The 14,131-nt window shown below is 34.3% G+C and overlaps 1 non-coding gene across 1 annotated transcript; it reads right to left on the reverse strand.

The window, feature by feature from the left end:
• Positions 1-7,928: 7,928 nt before the first annotated feature.
• Positions 7,929-8,035, reverse strand: LOC128281828 (small nucleolar RNA R71). Its single transcript, XR_008272099.1, has one exon. It is a non-coding gene; the product is annotated as a small nucleolar RNA R71 (small nucleolar RNA).
• Between the last annotated feature and the right edge of the window lie 6,096 nt (positions 8,036-14,131).

A 14,131-nucleotide genomic window follows, 5' to 3' on the forward strand; every position in this document is an offset into this window, starting at 1 on the left:
GTTTCATGTGTATAATTACACAAAGTAAAGTTTATGTATCAAATAACACATCGACTAAAAGTTAATGTATAATTTTGATATTTGTCTTTTATTAATAATATAATAATGAAATAGTTCTCAAACGCTTAAAATTAATATTATTTTTTAGGGATATATACGAAACTATACATTAATTTTGATATTATTTGCAATGTTAAACATCAATTTCAATTTGATGCATTTATGTACATCAAACTTTAATTTTGGTTCAATTTTCACATTTTACTAACCCTATTATATCTATGGTGCGTTTTCGTTAAGTCTTATGTAAATTGCTTATATGACATTTTATAGGTTAAAAATAAATAAATAAATTTAATTTATTTCTACCTAGACTAAAGAAATAGGGAAATAAGAAACCCATTTCCCAAACTTGTTTATTTTTTAATCTAGGTGGAAACAATTTTGATTTAATTGTTTGTTTTAATTTAATAAAATGTCATAATTATTAAGTTTAATATATATATATATTAATTAACAAGTATTTATAAATAATTTACACATAATTTGATGAAAAATTGTGCCACGTAGATAACAGCGTTAGGTAAAATGTGAAAATTAAATCAAAATTAAAGTTTAATATATACAAATGCACTAAATTAAAATTAATGTATATCAGTATACATTGTATCAAAATTCATATATAATTTTAATATTTATCTCGATTTTTTATATTAAAAATTTTAAAGAGTTTGATCTGAAACAAAGAATAAAGAACAATAAAATAAGGAGCAAAAAAATGTATTTTATTGATTAATGAGAATATTTATAATGTTTTTCCAAAGTTTATATTTATAGATATAAGAAGTATAAGTGAAATAAAACTCTACTTCTGACGAATATTAGAATCTTAATGTACATAAAACTTATCTTTATCTTGATAGACATCCACTCAATGATAAGATATTCATAACCCCCATTGGATGATAATTTGTAGACAATGTGCCTCATTAAAACCTTACTGAGATAAAAATCCCATGGAAAAAAATTCCTAGTGAAGGAAAAATAGTACACTTATGTATAAAATGCATAATATACTGCCTTATTAAAAATCTTATCAGGAAAACCCAATGGAACAAAACCTCGATTAAGAGAAAAAAAGTATAACACGTATTTACTCCCCCTCAAGACAACATCACATGATATCTCAAATTATACGTATTCAATCTTGAATACTAGATTTTCAAATGATTACTTGAACGTATTTGTCAAGCATTTATATCATCATTCTTTTGAAAGTAATGAATGATGAAAATTTTTGGGAAAATATAACTATTTAGAAGTCTTTGATCATGATCTTTAAGTTGGAAAAATCCAATTTAGAAAACAATTTTCAATCACAATGGAAAATTAAAAGTTTTGAAAACCGAGTCGATTTGTGATATTTATAATAATAATTTTTTTCCTAAAAAGATATCTGTGTTTTATGCGAGATGGATCTATATCATTCCCAATTTCCTACTGGCCGACCTTCTCCACTGTTCTCCTATCCTGAATTGCATTGAGTGTGGGTTGGAACGACAAGAACTAAACATAGAACCAAAAACAATTTATTACTTTCAGTAAGAAAGTAATTCCTTAATAGAAACCGTTCGAAATTATTATTCCCAGAAAATAGAATTCATTCTAAGCAAATAAATTTCTACTACTTTCTAACAGAATAACAATATATGAAACTTTTGTATAAAATTTATTTATAGTGAGAGATAAAAGGATCTTAGTTGAATAAATATAACACAAATAATATTTATTTAATAGAAAACACTTTCCCAGACTAACTGAAAGAGGAGTGAGTGGCACACCTAGTAAATATTACTAAGGTTGTCGTCCTTTCATATTCGGGATTGTAACAGCCCGATTTTAGCTAAATTAGAACAGTAGTTTCAAAACCATAAATCTGATGTCAGAAAATTATTTTAATATTATTTTCGGTATTTACAACATGTTATTTGATATGTGTAAAAATTGCGTTAGCTAATTTTATCGATTGGTTAGTTAATTTGATAAAAAAGAATAAATCGCGTAAAATGCAAAAGTTGCATTCTATTTGTTAAAGGTGTTTAATTGCTATGATTTAATAAATCAAAGGTCCTTATAATGTTATTCGTCCATGATTAGTGTAAGTGGACATTAATGGATGTGAAATGGATGAATACGGTTAATTTGGTAAATTGTCTAATAAGGTTAATTAAATAAAACAAAATGAATTTTGTGTTCATCTTCCTCCCTTTTAGTCGAATTTTCCAAGAAGAAATCCAAGGAATTAGGTTTTCCATTCGGTTACTTGAAAGCTAGATTAAGGTATGGTTTTAGCTCGGTTTTTAATGATTTTTATGTTTTTGAGATCGTTATTTCGTATTCTAGCTAGCTCGTACTTTAGATTTTGAAATTTGTTAAAGATTTGACAAGTTGCCATTGTTGAATACTTGAGTAATTTAATGGTTGATGATAGATTTTGAATAGTTGTTGATAGTTAAACTAGTTTTGTAAAGTGATTTTTGACAAAAATGTCAAAAAGGGATTAATTTATGAAATGTGCAAATTGTGTGGTTGAAATGTGAAATAAATGAAAGTTTTGGGCTGCTAAGGACCTATATATAATTCGGCCAAGCAGGTTTTGTTGAATTGTGTGAATTTTGTGTATTTGTGAAATATGGACCAAAATGATCAAATGCGAAAGTTTAGGGGCTAATGTGTAAAAATGCCCAAATGTGTATTTTGGATTAATTGAATGGGTAGATGAATAAATAAGTTAATTTTGAATTCATATAGATCAAGAAAGAAAGAATTCGAATTTAGATTGGAGGAAAAGCAAGGTTATCGAGTAGTCGACCCGATCCGTCAATTTCGAATACGAGGTAAGTTCGTATGTGATGATTACATTATGAATGTATGTTAAAATGCTTTAATATTGTATAAATTAAACGGGATTATGGATAATGTATGAATTGTGAAAATGACTCTACGAATGCATTCGATGATAGAAACGAAAAAGTGTGAAAGCCAGTTGAACCTTAAGAATAGTTTTGGATATTTTTGACATGTCAGCAAGTGTTATGTTGAGTTGGCTTTGGGCCATGATAATAGAACTTCGGGTGCGTATTTTACCGATTTGGCTTCGGGCCATGCATATCGGATGATTTGGCTTTGGGCCATGATAATAGTTCTTCAGATAAGGTACATTAATTTGTCTACGGGCCATGGTATAGGTACTTATTGTACGAGACTCCTGAATATTTGATTTCTATTCTGAATGGTTCAACGGGTAAAAGGATGATGTGGTTGAGAAAGAGGTTAGTACGAGACGATACAGATATGTGCAGAACCTATTCTAGTATTAAATAGTGAAAGTTCGATGAGTTTGTATTTGATCATGTTTTGAGACATGAGAAAGGTTTGTAGTTAATGTGTATATGGTTTTGTCGTGTGTAATTGGTTGATTTGCACTTATTCAATGAATTAAGTTATTCACATACGAGCTTACTAAGCTATGAAGCTTACTTCGAGTTATTTTTCTATGTTTTATAGTGAATCAAGGCTAGCTCGGATCCAGGAGTCGTCTGGAAGATCATCGCACTATCAAACATCTAAGTTGGTACTTTTGAATTATACATTTATGGTATATGGCATGTATAGGCTAGATATGATATTTTGGTTGTGATTATAGCCACGAGATTTGGCTTGTAAATGATGTTAATATTGATGTGTGTTTGGCTATTAGAAATGGCTTATAAAAGTATATGTTTAGGTTTGTATAAATATAGCCATGAGTGATGGCTTATTTTGGTTTGTTTTGGCATGGTTGTAACCAAGACATTATGGAAGTTAAAATGGTTATGTGAATTATGATAAATGAACCATATTATTTGATATTTTTTTGGCATGTATTTGGCTAAGTAAATGGTAGTGATTTGAGAATTGGAATAGATGAAATTATAATGGTATGAATTGTGCATTTGGTTGATAATTTTGGCTGCCTAATTGTATAATGAAATGGTACCATTTTGCCTTGTGTAGGTACATTGAAGTTGGGGTGGCAAATTGGCCTTGCAAATGGCCTATTTTTGTCCACATGGGCAGAGACACAAGTGTGTGTCAGCCGTATGTGACACACGGTCATGTTACACGGTCGTGTGTCCCCTGGTGTTGAAATTGAATTGAAGTCAATATGCTCCACACAATCTCACACACGGGCGTGTGACTGACTGTGTGGTACAAGTCAATATACTCACTAATTGGCATACGGCCTAGCACACAGGTGTGTGACTTGGCCGTGTTGCATAAGTCAGTATACCTTACAAGTTTGGCACGGCCTAGCACACGGGCGTGTGTGGCCACTTCGAAGGGCACACGAGCTAGACACATAGGCGTGTGGTTGGCCATGTGACCCAAGTCAGTATACATGCCCTGTTTCCATACGGCTGGAGACACGGGCGTGTCTGGAGCCGTGTGAGGCACACGGCCTGTTCACACGGGAGTCTGACCCATATATGGTTGAAATTTTTCTAAGTTTCCAAAAATTTTCATATGTTGTCGATTTAGTCCCGAACCACTTCCAAAGCATGTTTAAGGCCTCGTAGGCCCTTATAAGGGACGATGTGATTGTGTTGAATGATTTATGAGAATGAATGCTTTATGTTTGATAAATGTATACATTATGTTGTGAGTTGTTCGGTAATACCTTGTAACCCTACTCTGGCAACAGATACGGGTTAGGGGTGTAACAGGGATAGTATTGAGTCAATTATATGTGCTTTTGACCCAACACTTTATGATTTAATCTAACTCAATATTTGTTTTCTATTTCTAAAATAAATATTATTTACTTAATTAATTTAATTAATTAAATTAATTTCTCAATTAAATAAATTTTCAACCCAATTTTAATTCCGTTAAAATTATGAGACTTTATCATAAAATAATCTATGAGGAAATATATTTAATTTTCATATTCAACGAATTCTTAACAACTAATTAATTTAATTCTATTTTGAACTTCAATTATTTAATTAAATAAAAATTTAAAACCTTAAATTAATTAGCAAGCCATTTTATATTTATTGAGAAAACGCGTTCATTTGTGAATGCGACCCATTTCTCTAACTTCATCATTTCCATACATTTCTATTTATTTGGTTCTACATACAACCATTTCTGGTTTCAGCGAGCTAGTGGAGGGGCCAATTGCATATTTGTAATTAGGATTCTAATAATTTATAATTAAGTTCTATCTTTTCGCTTATTAATTATAAAATTATTCAGTCACGAAGTCATTCCACTATATTATCTTGATTGAGCTCTTCCTAATTATGTACCACTACGAAAGCTACTTAATCAGTACTCGTTCAATAACCTTATGATGAGTGTGTTACCTTCATAGTATATCTTTAATCTTTTTGGAATAAATATGTTCTCTCAATATGATCCTATTTTATCCCATGATAACTAATGTATTTTCCTTTATAAAATGTCAATTACTATCAAATAGTAATTAAGTCATTTATCACAAAGACAAACGACTCGTGATCATGTTTACTTTCATTTATCATGTAATGCTGATAGGAAGATATCATTTACCCATTAGTTGGGTTATAAATTCTACTATTGCAAATTATGCTATATACTACAGAAGTTGTATACCCAACGCATCATCTTTCGATTGCTTATCTATTTCAACTTAGACTTTTACTTACATCAAAATATACGAGTCACGCAAACTGATAAACCGCAATTTATACATATTTTTATCCCATGCTTAGCACATTTATGGATGATTTCTCCTTAGATTTGGTGAATTCGATGCTCCTAATCCTTTAATTCATGTTTTATACTTAAGTGAGCATAGGAGAGTAAAAAAAGCGAGAAACGGGCTGAAAACGGAGAAAATGGACCAACATGTGAAATCAACACTGTCTGGACTTCCGTACACGAGCAAACACACTCGTGTAGTTCTAGCAAGCTCTAACACGACTTGGACTTCCTTACACTGGTAGACCATACGCCCGTGTCCTTTTAGCAGAATCGCGCACAACTTACACTGGTAGACCACACGCCCGTGTCTATTTAACAACCTTGAACACGAATTGAAAAAATAAAACACGGGCGTGTCATACGGGCGTGTCCCTATCGAGCCCAAGTTAAGTCCTATTTGGAAAAGGCCACTCTTGAGGGCTTTTAGGCATTCTAAAGCCTATTTAAACACACGAGAGGAGGATTAGAAGGGACACACAGAGTAGGAGGAAAAAAATTGCTCGAAGAAAACGGATTGATCCATCTCAGAAGTCGGATTCACCTTCAAGACTGAAGATCTCCCTTCAATTCCCTTCAAGAGTTCTTGGGTTTTCTTTATGTTTTTGTTATCATTATTCTTTTGAGATGTTTTCTTTCATAAATATGAACTAAACCCTCTAAATACCTAAGGGGAATGAAACCTAAGACGGATCTTGTTATTATTATCTGAATTATATGATAAATATTTGACTTGTTCTTAATTATGAGTTCTTAATTCTTGCTTTAATATTCCAGGATACTGATTCAAGTATTGATGTGCTTATTCAGAGGAGCAAAAGTCCCTGTCTAAGAGTAGATCTAACATAATTAAGCGGAGTTGATTGCATGCTTAGAGATAGGGTGACATAATTTTGCCGGATTAGGGTGAAACCTAATAAGGGAATCCATAGATCGAGTTAATGCAACACTAGGGGTTTTAATTAGAAAGAGATTTCAATTAATCAACCTAGGGTTAGATGTTGTTAGTCTCGAGAGAGATAATAATATAACTTAGGGATTTCTACAGATCAAGTTAAGTGAATAAATCGTCTGATTCAGAGTCAATAACAGGTGAAGTCTAGGTGGATTTTTCCCTTAGGTATTGTCTAAATTATTCAGTTTTCCCAAAATTTATTTCCCCAATTTACTTTCTGTGCATTCTTAGTTTAGTAAGTAGTTTAGATAAAACAAACCCCTTTATTTTTAGGCTAGATAATAAAAGAAAAAGTTAATACTAGTACTTTTAGTTCTTTTAGGTTCGACATCCCGGTCTTGCCATAAACTATACTACTATTCGATAAGGTGTGCTTGCCTTTGTCGTGATAATAGTTAGTTTTTAAGAACGGAAATTGATAAATTAGAAAACTTATTGCACGTATCACATCACACGATCAAGTTTTTAGCGCCGTTGCCGGGGAACTAAGATATTAGGAACACTCGATTTTTATTACTTTAGCCATTTTACTTTTATTGCAATTTAAATTTTTATTTTATTTTCTAATTTTTCTTTTATTCGCTTCTGGCAGGTTTTTATAGTGTATGACTAGAAGAAACCCGTCGGGACCATTACTTTTTTATAATGAGATAGATCGCACAACTCGCAAAAACCAAAGAGAAATAAGGCGAAGCCTAAGATGCACAGAGGAAGAGTAAAAGGACAAAATTCACACCACAACCGAGGAGATGGCTAAAAATCAGGAAAATCTACTACCTCCTGCGATTGCTGCTGATCCAGTAAATCAGAATCCTGCTCCACGCACTATGTATGATTATGCTAAACTTAGTTTAACAGGAACTGAGCCAAGTATAGTTAGACCTGCTATTGCTGCAAATAATTTTAAACTGAAACCTAACACAATTCAAATGATACAACAGTTTGTTCAGTTTGATGGTTTGCAAGATGAGGATCCAAACAATCACTTGGTGAATTTTTTAGAGTTTGCGACACTTTTAAAATTAATGGTGTTTCTGATAATGCCATTCACCTTCGATTGTTTCCCTTTTCATTAAGGAACAAAGTTAAACAGTGGTTGAACTCGTTACCACGAGGGTCAATCATTACTTGGGAACAAATGACCGAAAAGTTTTTACTTAAATATTTTCTGCCTGCCAAAATGACCAAATTAAGGAATGATATCTCTTCTTTTGTGCAGATGGATCTAGAAACATTCTATGATGCATGGGAGAGATACAATGACCTCTTGAGAAGGTGCCCTCACCATAGGCTACCCTTATGGTTGCAGGTTCAAACATTTCACAATGGCCTGAATCCTTCGACTAGACAGATGAATGACGCAACTGCTGGTGGGACTATCAATAATAAGACACCTGAAAAGACTTATGAATTTATAGAGGAGATGTCATTAAATAATTATCAGCGGCAAGTTATGAGGACAAAGCCAACGAAAGCAGCTGGTGTTTTCAACCTTGATATGGTTACTATGCTATCTAACCAGGTAAAACTCTTAAATAAAAAGATTAACGGTTTGTGTGGTTCTACTCAGGCACATCTAGTGATGAGGTGCGATTCAAATGGAGGAGGAGTATACACAGAATATCAACCCTTCAACCCTAGCATCAAGGAGGAACAAGTCCAACATATGGGTAACAATAACACTAGACCTCAAAATAACCCATATAGTAATACTTATAATGCAGGTTGAAGGAACCATCTCAATTTCTCGTGGGGCGGTCAAGGAAATCAAAGGCCACAACACCCTCCGGGTTCTCAACAACCACCTTACCAATAAGAAAAGAAGTCGAACCTTAAGGAGATGCTAACAAAGTTCATCTCAGCGTCGGAAACTCGCTTTCAGAACACCGAAACAGCACTTAAAAATCAGTAAATGTCGATCTAAGGACTTGAGAATCAAATTAGGCAGCTGGCTAAGATGATTTCAGAAAGACCACTAGGAAGTTTACCTAGTAACACAGAACCCAATCTAAAAGAGCATGTGAAAGTAGTTACACTAAGGAGTGGGAAGGTGTTAGCTGAATCCGAAAATAAGCCACCACAAGAAGCTGAAAGAGACAAAGGAGTGGAGGAAAAACCCAAAAACAATAACAATCCAATGCCAAAGGAATAGAAACCACCAAACCCATATCCAGCAAAGTTGAAGAAAGACCGCATGGATGCACAATTCGGTAAATTTCTTAAACTTTTTAAACAACTACATATTAACTTACCTTTTGTTGAAGCTATATCGCAAATGCTTACATATGCAAAATTTTTAAAGTAGCTTCTAAGAAACAAAAGGAAGTTTGAAGACCTATCTACAGTGGAACTTAATGAGGAGTGCTCGGCCATACTCTAAAATAAACTGCCAACCAAACTAAAATACCTAGGAAGTTTTATTATTCCCTGCTTAATTGGTAGTTTGAATGTTGATATGGCACTAGCTGATTTAGGCGCTAGAATTAATTTGATGCCATATAAAATGTTTAAACAACTTGGTCTTGGGGAACCTAAACCCATTAGGATGAGTATTCAATTAGCTGATAGATCTGTTAAATATCCTAGGGGAATTATAGAGGATGTACTTGTAAAAGTAGATAAATTTATATTCCCTGTTGATTTCATTGTGCTTGACATAAATGAGGATGTTGAAGTGTCTTTAATCTTAGGATGTCCATTTTTAACCATTGCTAGGCTATTATTGATGTGGGTGACGGTAAATTGGTACTTAGAGTAGGTGACGAAGAGATTATCTTTAAAATTTATAATGCCATGAGATTTTCTAGGGAACAGGATGACTCATGTTATTTTATTGACTCTATTGATCATGCTACTCAAGATTCTTTTCAGGAAATCATACATAAGGACACGTTAGAATTGTGTCTTGCCCAAATGAGAGGAGGGGGATGATAATTCTGAGATAGGAACTGAACTGAATTCCAATGAACCCTCCCAAAGACTAGCAGAATATGAGGGTATTAAGGTAAACGATAAACTTAAGTAAAAACCCTCTACTGAAGAACCTCCTAAACTGAAACTTAAATAATTACCGAATCACTTGGAATATGCATTCCTTGGAAATAACTCTACATTACCGGTAATTATTGCGTCTAACTTGCAACCCAAAGAGAAAGAGGAATTGCTCTAAGTCTTAAGAGAGCATAAAAGGGCCATAGCTTGGAAAATTTCTGACATTAAAGGGATCAGCCATTCTTTTTGCACCTACAAAATTTTAATGGAAGATGAATATAAGCCATGCGTGTAAGCCCAAAAACGACTAAACCTCAACATGAAAGAAGTTGTTAAAGCTGAGGTAATTAAACTCCTAGATGCTGGAATTATTTATCCTATTTTTGACATTTCTTGGGCAAGTCCAGTGCAGGTTGTTCTTAAGAAAGGAGGCATGACTGTTGTAGCCAATGAGCAGAATAAATTAATCCCAACAAGGACAATCACAGGTTGAAGAGTTTGCATTGATTATAGGAAGCTAAATGATGCCACGAGAAAAGATCACTTCCCCTTTCTATTCATTGACCAAATGTTGGAAAGATTGTCAGGGCACATGTACTACTGCTTTTTAGACGGACTCTCTAGCTATTTTCAAATCCCAATAGCTCTTGAGGATTAAGAAAAGACGACATTTACATGTCCATACGGTATGTTTCCTTATCATAGAATGCCTTTTGGATTATGTAATGCTCCTACTACTTTTCGACGTTGCATGATGGCCATTTTGACGAACTCATAAAAGACGTCATGGAGGTATTTATGGATGATTTCTCAGTTTTTGGCAACTCTTTCCATTTTTGCCTTAAAAATTTAAAACGAGTGTTAATAAGATGTGAGGAAACAAACCTTATGCTTAATTGGGAAAAATGTCACTTTATGGTTTAAGAAGGTATTGTGTTAGGGCATAAAATTTCTAGTAAAGAGATTAAGGTTGATAAATCTAAAATTGAAACCATTGAAAAACTACCTCCCCCTAATTCGGTTAAGGCTATTAGAAGCTTTTTAGGACATGCTGAGTTTTATAGAAGATTTATTAAAGACTTTTCTAAAATAGCTAAGCGTTTGACTAAATTACCAGAAAAAGATATGCCTTTTAATTTCGATCAGGAATGTTTAGAAGCATTTAATACTTTAAAGGATAAACTGACTAAAGCTCCAATTATAATTGCACCTGATTGGAATTCACCTTTTGAACTAATGTGCGATGCGAGTCATTTTACAGTAGGTGCAATTTTGGGACAGCGAAGAGATAAACATTTTCAACCTATCTATTATTCTAGCAAAAATTTGACAGCCGCACAAGAAAACTACACCACCATGGAGAAAGAGCTGCTAGCTGTGGTTTTTGCATTCGATAAATTTAGGCCATATCTAATACCGTCTAAAGTTGTCGTTTATACTGACCATTCTGCTCTTTGCTACATTTTGACTAAAACTGATGCAAAACCTTGACTCATTCGATGGATTTTATTATTGCAGGAATTTGACTTGGAGATTAAGGATAAGAAAGGACCTGAAAATCTCGCGACTGACTATCTCTCCAGGCTTGAAAATTCAAGTACCAAAGAGCTAGATGACGTTGAAATAAATGATTCATTCCCTGAAGAACAATTTTTTGTTATATCTGATTCTGAGGTACCTTGGTTTGCAGACATTGCAAATTTTTTAGCCCCTAACATTATCCCAAAAGGGTTGACATATCAGCAAAAGAAGCGATTCTTTACTAATGTGAAAAACTACATTTGGGAAGACCCTTTTCTTTTCCGTATATGTGCAGATCAAGTCATTAAGAGATGCGTTACAAGGACAGAAGCATTGAAGATCTTGGAACATTGCCACTCAAGACCGAATGAAGGACAATACAGTGGAAATAAAACCGTACATAAAATCCTCAAATCAGGTTTTTATTGGCCCACTCTATTCAAAGAAGCCCACAGGTATGTTACTTCTTGTGAAAAATGCCAACGGACAGGTAATATCTCCAAACGTGATGAAATGCCTCAGACATATATGCTCTCATGTGAAATATTTGATGTTTGGGGTATCGACTTCATGGGTCTATTCCCTAGTTCATTTGGGAATAAGTACATCTTAGTAGCTGTTGATTACATGTCCAAATGGGTTGAAGCCCAAGCTTTACCTACTAATGATGCTAGAGTAGTAGTACGATTCCTTAAGAAACTTTTCTCTCGATTTGGAACACCTAAAGCAATTATCAGTGATAGGGGTACTCATTTTTGTAACGCCTAATTTGACAAGACCCTTAAGAAATATGGTGTTCACCACAGAACAGCCACCCCTTACCACCCTCTATAACACCCCTCACCCGTATCCAACATCGGGACAGGGCTCGAGGCATTACCAAACTTAAACATTCATAAACATACCAAAATTGGGTCACTAAATTTCACCCAAAATTTAAAACTTTTAGATCATATACTTTCGTCCCTTAAATAGGTCATCGAGGTCTAAAACTTACATTAAAGCGGTTCGGGACAAAACTGAAAACATTCGGGAAACTTTGGGCTACTTAATAAATTTCTAGCTTTGGAGGGCCACAAGCCCGTGTATCATAGGGCATGTCCGTGCCCTCACTCCGTGTCTAAAACCTGAACATTCTGTTAAATCAACACGGCCTAGGCACACGCCCGTGTGACCTACCCGTGTGCTAATTTGATTTAAAGTTTTAGATGCAGGGGACACACGGTCACAGCAGACGTCCGTGGGAGGAAACCGTGTGTTACACACGGTCTAGACACACGTCCGTGTGTCTATCCATGTGGACTTTGTTGGGCTAGTTTCTAAGCCTAGGTCACCCTTTCCTACTCTTATGCATAGAAATTTCAAAGTTTGAGAGAAAACATGACTTTACACTTATAAATAATCTTAATAAGACTCCTAGTGTGGAAACCTCATATCATTGGTTTCACACGAAAAGGTTATTTCCCATTTAGTATTCATGGGTTCTTATGTCATTGTATTACATTCTAGAACTTGGCTCGTTTTGAAACTCATTGCCACTTGTAGCATTCCATCATAATAGAGCATGAACATGCAGATAAAGGCAGGTCATAGCTTACTTTCAAATATGCTATTTTCCATGGCCTTATACAAAAAGATGAATACATCCTTACATGCCTTCATTTGGCAATTCAAATGACACATATGACAAAATACTCAAGACCCTATACATGCCATTAACAAAATAGTAGTGTCTTTATACCAAAGCTTGACCAGTTGATAGTGTGTTGACTCTCCAATCATCTTCCAATCCTTATGAGTCCTCGAACTCTAAAAAACAGGGGAAAAGAGAGGGAATAAGCATTTTTATGCTTAGTAAGTTCGAATAACTAGAAAGTAAACTTACCGAGTAATTAGCATACATCCATACCTAAGTTATGAATTCATCCAATATGAATGATTTCCTATCACATGCACTCAATTAATGAGTTAGTCACATAATCATGTATCATGTAAATTAACTAGATCAGCTCATCATTCAATGTTTCATCATGTATGTGTATCCCATATTATTCTCGTTGAGTTTCCAGAAAAACTCGATGGAATACCCATTATCAGTCAATTCATAGGAATGATCGTTTATATATGCACTCCCGCAAACCTCACATCATATGGCAAGATTACCAGTCCAGGCTAAATCCCCCATATCATGAACTCATAAGGTGATGTTGAGATTAACAGTTCAGGCTAAATCTCTTATAGTGACAACACCCTTAATGAGCTCGGATCTGAATTACCAATCCAAAGCTAAATTGGACCTAATCGATTACCGTCCGCTAAATCAGAATGCACATATATTATTCGGGAGGCTTGATCATTCAAGGAACACCCGTCCGGACTAGATTCCTTTTCATACTTGAGATCTCGAATTACCCGTCCGGGCTAAATCCTTACTGCAACACATATAAGATCTCAGTTCACATGTCAATGAGGGGTTATCCATCGATTTCCCTTTGTCAACCTCAACCGAGATATCTTTCACATGTTATTATCAATATACATTTCTATGATTTTTCATGCCAATAATATATGCAATCACCAAGCATTCATAAAGCATACAATTATGCATTTTAAGGGTTTACTTCAAATTACCCGAACTTACCTGGTATTCTTTTCGGGATTGAGTTTCGGTTATTCTGAAACTTTACGTTTACCACGATCGACCTCCGAAATTCGTTCCTCGGGGTCTATATCAGCAAAATTAATTCATTAATACCCCACATTATACATTTCGAGTTTAATATCTACCCCCGATCCAAATGACCATTATGCCCCTAACCTTCGTCATTTTTACGATTTAGTCCTTAGACTCATATAATGAAACACATGCAATTTCTA

The sequence above is a fragment of the Gossypium arboreum genome, chromosome 1 (assembly GCF_025698485.1).
Source record: "Gossypium arboreum isolate Shixiya-1 chromosome 1, ASM2569848v2, whole genome shotgun sequence".
In the NCBI taxonomy this organism is placed as follows: Eukaryota; Viridiplantae; Streptophyta; class Magnoliopsida; order Malvales; family Malvaceae; genus Gossypium; species Gossypium arboreum.